A 9,694-nucleotide genomic window follows, 5' to 3' on the forward strand; every position below is an offset into this window, starting at 1 on the left:
AGTCTATTCTGTTATAGCATCCTGGAACAAGACAAGAGCAGAGCTGATGTAAATAATTAGAGTAGTTCCCCCTTATTCACGGTAGTATATGTTCCAGGATCCCCAGTGGATGTCTGAAACTGCACATGGTACCAAACCCTATGTATAATTTATAAATTAGGAACAGTAAGAGATTAACAATAATAATAATAACATAGAACAATTATTATAGTATACTGTAATAAAAGTTATGTGAATGTATGCTCGCTGTCTCTCAAAATATCTTATTGTACTGTACCACTGGTAACTAAAACTGGTGAAAATGAAACCAGGGATAAGAGGGAACTACTATACTCATTAATATGTATTTCCATTTCACAGCTAACTTTAAGATATTCACTTCTATTGTGTGTTAATGGTGTAGTTTGCTTTTAGCACAAGTGGTTTCTTATGAAAATGAGCCACTCTAATAGATGTAGGGCTTTATAATCACAGGAATCATCACACACATCCTGTGGTTGTATCTCAGAGTTGCAGAGAATGCAACTTAGAATCAACAAAATCTGTGAAATAGCTTTCAAAATTAGGACTTATTTTCACTAAATATGTGAGTCTTTAAAATCCTCTGGACTCAAGAGTTCAGCATTAAAAACAAAACAGTCGGCGGGGCATGGTGGCTCACACCTGTAATCCCAGAATTTTGGGAGGCTGAGGCAGGTGGATCACTTGAGGTCAGGAGTTCGAGACCAGCCTGGCCAACGTGGTGAAACCCCATCTCTGCTAAAAATACAAAAATTATCTAGGCATGGTGGCATGCCCCTGTAATCCCAGCTGCTCAGGAGGCTGAGGCAGGAGAATGGCTTGAACCTGGGAGGCGGAGGTTGCAGCGAACTGAGATCATCGTGCTCTGCACTCCAGCCTGAGCAACAGAGCAAGACACTATCTAAAAAAGAAAAGAAGAAAAAAAAAAAAAACAGTCTTGGGTACCATCTTCTCAATTCACTTGTCAAGTTTGAATCTGAATACAAAACAGTCTTTTTTTTTTTTTTTTTTGAGACAGAGTCTCGCTCTGTTGCCCAGGCTGGAGTGCAGTGGTGCGATCTCAGCTCACTGCAAGCTCCACCTCCCGGGTTCACGCCATTCTCCTGCCTCAGCCTCCTGAGTAGCTGGGACTACAGGCGCCCACCACCACACACGGCTAATTTTTTATATTTTTAGTAGAGACAAGGTTTCACTGTGTTACCTAGGATGGTCTCGATCTCCTAACCTCGTGATCTGCCAAAACAGTCACTTTTTTAATGGACATGGAGGATTTTGTGTTATGCTAGTTGCATTAGCTATGTAGAGAAACTGGTATGTAACATAGAGGATGTTACGTTACATAGCATATGTTACATTATGCTATGTAACATCAAGGAAAAGTGTGTGCAGCCTTCTGGGGCCTTTGGAGGTCCAGCAAGTAGGATCTGAGACTATAATTTTAAGAACACTTCAGCACATTTCTTCAGAAATTTCCAGAACTTAGCCATGTAACTAAATTAAAAAAGACTAAATCTACTTCACTTGCGTTAGCTTCTTAAATATCCATAAAGCAGCAGTGATTAAAGTATAAGCATAAAGAAAATTTGCAATCTTCATTATTTTCTCCATTACATCATGCCATAAAACTGACTTCCAAAAGTCAAAACACAAACTCTCTTGATGAATGAGGCAATGGAAACTGGGCACACCAACCTCCTATTCTGAGTTGCATTAACTGTGGAAACTTTCCTCCCTACCTCAAAGAGGCCTCAAACTTGGCTCATCTTTTTCAGAAGAAAATGTTTTGATCAAACTTTTCATATTATTGTTTGATAATTGGTTAGGATTTATGTGAACTAGGTTAGGGTGATGTATAAGTTATGACACTCAAGTGGGCCAGACACTCTATGCTTAGGTAGAGCTTCATATTGGAAATACCTGGTGTAAAATTTCCCAGCTTGGCAGGAGAGGTGCCATTATTGTTGTTGTTGTTGTTTGGCAATACTCTCCTATTCTCCATGCCAGCAGAGAAACTGACTTTTATTAGTGAGTAATGCATAAACTCCTATCTTTATTTTAGTATATGTGCTGCCGAAGCGAGCACAACTCCTATCTTTATTTTAGTGCAACAAAATTAAGAATATAAGAATATAGGTATTCAGGCATACCTCAGAGATATTGCGGGTTCAGTTCCAAACCACCACAATTAAGTGAATATTGCAATAATGCAAGTCACATACTTTTTGATTTCCTGTGCATATTAAAGTTATGTTTACACTATTTGTAGTCTATTAAGTGTGCAGTAGCATTGTGTCTAAAAAGTACTTAATTAAAAAATACTTTATTGCTAAAAATGCTAATGATCATCTGAGCCTTCAGGGAGTCCTAATCTCTCCGCTGGTGGAGGTCTTGCCTCAGTGCTGGTGACTGCTAACTGGTCAGTGTGGCGGGTGATGAAGGTCGGGGTGGCTGTGGCAATTTAAAAAAATAAGACAGTAATGAAGTTTGCTCCATTGGTTGACTCTTCTTTTCATGAAAGATTTCTCTGGTAGCTTGTGATGTTGTTTGGTAGCATTTTACTCACGGTAGTACTTCTTTCAAAATGCAAGTCCATCTTCTCAAACCCTGCTGCTGCTTTATCACTAAGTTTATGTAATATTCTAAATTCTATGTTGTCATTTCAACAATGTTCGTAGCATCTTCACTAAGAGTAGATTCTATCTCAAAACACCATTTTGTAGCCAGGCACCGTGGCTCACACTTGTAATCCTAGCAACTTGGGAGGGATCGCTTGAGTCCAGGGAGTTAAAGGCTACAGTAAGCCATGATCGCACCGCTGCACTTCAGCCTGGGCAACAGGAGACACTCCTCATTCATTCAAATTTTATCATTAAATTACACCAATTCAGCCACATCTTCAGGGTCCACTTCTAATTCTAATTCTCTTGCTATTTCTACCGCATCTGCAGTTACTTCCTCCACTGAATTCTTGAATCCCTCAAAGTCATTCATGATAGTTGGAATCGGCTTCTTCCAAACTCCTATTAATGTTGATATTTTACCTTTCTCCTGTGAATTGTGAATGTTTCTAATGGCATCTACAATAGTAAATCCTTTCCATAGGTTTTCAGTTTACTTTGCTCAGAGCCATCAGAGAAATCACTACCTATGGCAGCTATAGCCTTATAAATATATTTCTTTTTCTTTTCTTTTTTTTTGGGAGGAGGGGATGGAATCTTGCTCTGTCGCCCAGGCTGGAGTGCAATGACACAATCTTGGCTCACTGCAACCTCCGCCTCCTGGTTAAAGCAATTCTCTGGCCTCAGCCTCCCGAGTAGCTAGGATTACAGGCATGCACCACCACGCCTGGCTAATTTTTGTATTTTTAGTAGAGACAGGGTTTCACTATGTTAGCCAGGCTGGTCTTGAACTCCTGACCTCGTGATCCGCCCGCCTTGGCCTCACAAAGTGCTAGGATTACAAGCGTGAGCCACCGCTCCCAGCCATGAATGTATTTCTTAAATAATAAGACTTGAAATTCTAAATTATCCCTTGATCCATGGGCTGCACAATGGATGTTGTGTTAGAGGGCATGAAACAACATTAATCTCCTTGTAGATATCCATCAGAGCTCTTGGGTGACTAGGTAAATTGTCAATGAGCAGTAATATTTTAAGAGGAATACTTTTTTCTGAGCAATAAGTCACTTAAGTAGGCTTATTTTAAGTAGGCTTAAAATATTCAGTAAACCGTGCTGTAAACAGATGTGCTGTCATCTAGGCTTTGTTGTTTTATTTCTAGAACATAAGCAGAGAAGATTTGGCATAATTCGTAAGGGCCCTAGGGTTTTCAGAATGGTAAATGACCACTGACTTCAACTTAAAGTCACCAGCTGCATTATCCCCTATTAAGAGAGTCAGCCAGGCTGGGCGCAATGCCTCAAGGCTGTAATCTCAACACTTGGGAAAGTCGAGGTGGGTGGATCACGTAAAACCAGGAGTTCAAGACCCACATGGCACTCAAGGAGTTCAAGACCAGGAGTTCAAGACCAAAGGAGTTCACGGCCAACATGGCAAAATCCTGTCTCTACTAAAAATAAAAAATACAAAATTAAAATACAAAATTTAGCTGGGCATGGTGGTGCATGCCTGTAATCCCAGCTACATAGAGGGCTGAGGCAGGAGAATCGCTTGAGCCTGGGAGGCAGAGGTTTCAGTGAGCCAAGATGGTGCCGTTGTACTCCAGTCTGGCAGCCTGGGCAACAGAGCAAGGCTCTGTTTCAAAAAAAAAAAAAAAAAGAGAGAGAGAGAGATTCAGGCTATACTTTGAAGATCTGAAGCTAGGTACTGACTTCTCTCCAGTTATGAAGGCCTAGATGGCATCTGCTTCCATTATAAGGTTGCTTTGTCTCCATTGAAAATCTGCTGTTTAGTGTAGTCACCTTCAACCATGTTCTTAGCTAGATCTTCGGATAAATTGCTTCAGTTTCTCTATCAGCATTTACTGCTTTGCCTTGCACTTTTATGTTACGGAGATGGCTTTTTTCCATAAACCTCATGGACCAACCTCTGATAGCTTCCAACTTTTCATCTGCAGCTGCCTCACCTCTCTCAGCCTGGTAGAATTGAAGAGAGTTAGGGGCTTGCTCTCGATTAGGCTTTGGCTTAAGGGAATGTTGTGGCTGGTTTGATCTTCCATCCAGAGACTAAAACTTTCTCCATATCAGCAACATCATGCTATCTTATCATTCGTGTATTCCCTGGAGCAGCACTTTTAATTTCCTTCAAGAACTTTTCTTTTGTATTCACAACTTGGCTGACAGGTTGGCACAAGAGCCCTACCTTTCAGCCTGTCTCGACTGACTTTTGCCATCCACACTAAACTTAATCATCTCTAGCTCTTGATTTAAAATGAGACATGTGTGACTCTTTTTTTCACTTGAACATTTGGAGGCCATTGTAGGGTTATCAGTTGGCCTAATTTCAATGTTGTTGTGTTTCAGAAATGGAGAAGCCCAAGGAGAGAGAGACAGTGGAATGGCAAAGGTCGGTAGAGCAGTCAGAACACATGTAACATTTATCCATTAAGTTAACTGTCTTATATGGGTGTGGTTCATGGCACCTCATAACAATCAAAATAGTAACATCAAAGATCACTGATCACAAATCACCTTAACAGATATATTAATTTTGAAAAAGTTTGAAATATTGTGAGAATTACCAAAATGTGACACAGAGACACAAAGTGATCACAAGCTGTTGGAAAAATGATGCTTATACACTTGCTTGACACAAGGTTGCCAAAATCTTCAATTTGTAAAAAAACATGCAATATCTGCAAGTTCCAATTAAGTGAAGGGCAATAAAACTAGATATGCCTGCATTCAATTAGCAAAAGGTTCAGAAATATGTAAAAAACATAACTGCTTGAAATACAACTGCATTAATCAGGGTCCTCTAGAGTCAGAACCAATAGGAGGCATAGAGAGAAAATAAATAAATAATTTTAAAAGAAAAAAGACAGAGAGGAGAGATTTATTTTAAACAATTGGCTCATGCAACTGTGGGAGCTAGCAAGTTCGAAATCTATAGGGCAAGCTGGCAGGCTGGTAACTCAGGCAAGAGTTGAAGTTACAGTCTTAAACCCAAAATCCACTGGCAAGATTTTTATGTTATGGTTTTGAGGCAGAATTTCTTCTCTAAGAAACCTCAGTTTTTGCTCTTAAAGTGTTCAACTGGTTGATATCCACCCACATTATTTATTCAGGATAATCTTCTTTACTTAAAGTCAACTGAGTCTAAATATTAAGCACATTCACATCTACCAATCTGGATGTGGGCACCATAGCTTAGCCAAGTTGACACATACAATCAACCATCACAACAACCTTCATTCAATAGCATTTTCTTACAGGCATGATGATAAATAGGTTTTAAAACATAAATCCCCTAGTGAACGACATAAAGCATGCTTTTATTAAGAAAACAAATTACCTTGCTTTTATTTTTCTTTGCTCTTTTCAGTCCATTGTGTGGTAGTGAGGATGGGGTGGGGACAGGGGAAGGAGGATTGGATGTCTGTTTTCAGGAGCATCTGCAGCATAACCATGTCAAATATTTGTGCTAGAGCATTGGGAACAGTGCCCACATTAGAAAGGATCAAAAGGAAATAATAAATCGCTCACAATCCAGTCAAAGATACTGCTATAAATTAATGTCACCCCTGCAAAATTCAGGTGTTGCTGATGCTATCAACAGTACCAAGAGGTGGGACCTTTAGAAGGTAATTAGGCCATGAGGGCTCCTCTCTCATGAACAGGATTAGATGCCCTTATAAAAGGGCTTGATGGAGGCTCTTCATCCCACTTGCCTTCAGCCATGTGAGGGCACATCATTCCTCTTCTCTAGAGGATGCACCTCTCACCAGATAGTAGAACCTGCTGGTAACTTGATCTTGGACTTCCCAGTCTCCAGAACTGTGAGAAATAAATTTCTGTTGTTTATAAATTACCCAGTTCCAAGTATTTTGTTGTAGCAGCACAAACAGACTAAGACATACGTGAGCAGTCTACTTTACACATTGCAAGTTGTATTATGAATTAAATACCACATAAAAGTATAAAGACAATAATGGTGTAGATATATAAAGGGGTTTGTATGTGGTTGGGCTCCCAGCTGAAAGGAAGTTTCACAGACTTATGAGGGCATCATTGCAAACCTTCTTTGTAATTTTCTGATACAGACTGGTGGAAAGGGAGAAGGCATAAACATAAAGAAATTGCCTCTGAGGCAGAGTCACTCCTTTAATACAGGCAACATCAGTTGCACCACAGAGATGGCTAGAATTAATCAGATTCACACAGCAAGTCCTGACACTTGATGGCTTAATTAGGGTGATTACGGGTAGGCTTTTAAAATTCTGCTTTGTCAGCAGATGACCCAATAAAATGTTACCATAAAGAGCTTGTTCCCACACCACCCCAGCCCAGGAGGAGCTCAAAACTTGGACTATAGTTAGTACATTAATAATGTTTGTGATGTGGTTGGCAAAATATTTTGTAATGATGTGCTTATAAAAGTGCTTTAGGAGGTAATTGCAGCAGGTCAGGTTTTTCTTTACCTTGTAGGAAGTTACAACTAACTCTTTTTGTGATACAAAAGGACATGTCTGTACCTATATATAATGCATATATGTATATGCTTTATTTCAGGGAGGCATGAAAAGAGATTTATGACAGAACATTTTTTGTCAGTGTTTTTATCCTAGCGTAATGTGCTCACAAATAACTGTTTTTTTTTTGAAGGAAAGTTGGTGAGACTAATAAACTATGACGTGTATCATTAGCAATGACCAAAACACAATGGAGGTATTATGTATAGAAGGAAAGAGAGTAGAACGAAGTTGTTAGATTGTGACTCTGTTTTGTTTTGTTTTTGTTTGTAATTGTAGACTTGTAAATATTGAACTATCATGGAGCTGAGGAACGAATAGGAGAGAATAATTCTTCTCACTGAATGTTCAACGTAAATATAATATAAAAAGGTGCACCATTCTAAGATGCTAAAATGTTTCAGAGCAACAACTATTGGGAGAATATATTCACTGGTCCTTCAATATGGGTGTGTTGCTTATGCTAATTTCACTGGGGATCCTCAAGTATATAATCTGTTTAATTTGGAATATCTAAAATTAAGTGATGACTCTTTTTTTTTTTTTTTTTTGAGACAGGGTCTTGCTGTGTCGCCCACCTCAAGCAATCCTCCCACCTCAGCCTCCTGAGTAGCTGGGACAACATGCATGTGCCATCATGCGCAGCTAATTTTTGTAGTTTTTTGTAGAGATGGGGTTTCACCATGTTGCCCAGGCTGTTCCTGAACTCCTGGGCTCAAGCCATCCACCCACCTTGGCCTCTCAAAGTACTGAGATTACAGGTGTGAGCCACTACACCCAGCCAAAGTGATGACTCTTCATTTTGGAAGTATTTATTTATTCTGGACCCTTTATTTCTTTGATGTATTTTTTAATTCAATTTTATTATCTTATAGACAGATAATTCATTAAATACATAACTAAATGTTTTAAACAGTGTTTTGGTGTGTGTGCTTACTGATATATTTGTATTCACAAATCAGAAAAAAAAATTGTAATGTAAGAGAGACTTTCGAAAACAATTAAGCCCAAATGCAGCATCACTCCTCTCTTTACATTCATTTCCTCTGTGTTTGAACTCACCTCATGGTTTTGAGTACTGCCTGTGTGAGAGGACTCCCTAATTAATCATTCCAGCTCTTGATAATCCTCTGAATTTCAAACTTGTGTATCTAACAATGTGATGGACACCTCCACTTGGATACCTGATAGGCATTTCATACATAACATGTCCCAAGATAAACCCTTGTTTGCCCTTGTCCCACAACTCCCACTAAACTTGCCACTCCTCTTTGTTATCTCATTATGTCTTTTTTCTCCATGGCTGGGACCAAAAATTTTGGAGTCAACAATGACACCCCTCTTTCCCCAACACCCCATAAGCTATCCCTGAGCAAATCCTCTTGATTCAACCTAATTTTCAACTCTTTTTGAGACACTCAAGTAGCAGTTTTAAATAGTTCAACCCAACATATCCAGAATCTGACCATTCCTATGTCGACTGTAATTTCCCTAGTTCAAGCTGTTGCATGAACGATGGCAACATTTGTCTAATTGCATTCTACACAGGGTAGTTCACAGTGATCCTTTTATCGTGTAAGGCTGATCGTGTCATGCCTCTGCCCCCAACCCCCATAGGCTCTCCATTTCACCCACAGTAAAAGACAAAGGTCTCACAATGTTCTACTAAGCCCCACAGTAGCTGACCCCTCATTTCCTTTCTTCCCCCAGCCCATGTTTTCTCCCTCTCTTGCTTCATCTCCTGCTATACTCCCCTCCCATTTCAATCAAGTCTCATAGCATTAGTTTTCTATTACTTCCACAACAAATGACCACAAATTGCCACACACTTAGCAGTTTAAAGCAACATAAATTTATTATCTCACAGTTCTGTAGTTTGGAAGTCCGAACTGTCTTGGCTGTTTCCTGTGTTGATAGAATCCAGTGCCTTCAGTCTGCAAGACTGAGGTCCCCGTTTCCTCACTGGTGTCAGCTAGGGCCCACCCTTATCTCCCAGAGGACAATCCTTGCTCATGGGTCTCCATATCTCAGAGCCAGAAACAGTGCATGCTATCCTCATGTTTGGAATCTCTCTGATTTTTCCCTTCTGCTGAATCTCTCTTGCTGCAGCCAGAAAACGTTTTTTGCTTTTAAGGGCTCATGTGACTCTATTGGACCCACCTGGATAATCTAGGATAATCTCTTTATCTTAAGGTCTGAAATGCCATTTCCATCTGCAATTTCTTTGCCACATAATGTAACAAATTTACAGGTGCCAGGCATGTGGGCATGGACATCTTTGGGGCACCACTATCTGCCTACCATATGGTCTCTTAGCCATGCATGCTTCCATCTCTGGGCCCATATGCTTGCTGTCCTGCTACCTGGAATATTGTTCCCTTGGTTAATTACGAAGCTCATTACACAGCAGGTCCTTGCCCAGGTATCACCAGATCCTATCAGCCTCTCTGACCAGCCTGTAAAAGAAACATCCCCCATTACACTTTTTTTTACCTCTTAACCTGCTTTTTGTTTTCTTTCTCTA

General features: G+C 39.9%; 1 long non-coding RNA gene across 1 annotated transcript; it reads left to right on the forward strand.

Annotated features, from left to right (window-relative positions):
* The first annotated feature begins 1,177 nt into the window (after positions 1 to 1,177).
* Positions 1,178 to 8,568, forward strand: LOC129052420 (uncharacterized). The gene is made up of 3 exons (XR_008517446.2): positions 1,178 to 5,045; positions 7,450 to 7,619; positions 7,729 to 8,568. It is a non-coding gene; the product is annotated as an uncharacterized LOC129052420 (long non-coding RNA).
* Positions 8,569 to 9,694: the final 1,126 nt, after the last annotated feature.

This window comes from Pongo abelii, chromosome 22, assembly GCF_028885655.2.
Source record: "Pongo abelii isolate AG06213 chromosome 22, NHGRI_mPonAbe1-v2.0_pri, whole genome shotgun sequence".
In the NCBI taxonomy this organism is placed as follows: Eukaryota; Metazoa; Chordata; class Mammalia; order Primates; family Hominidae; genus Pongo; species Pongo abelii.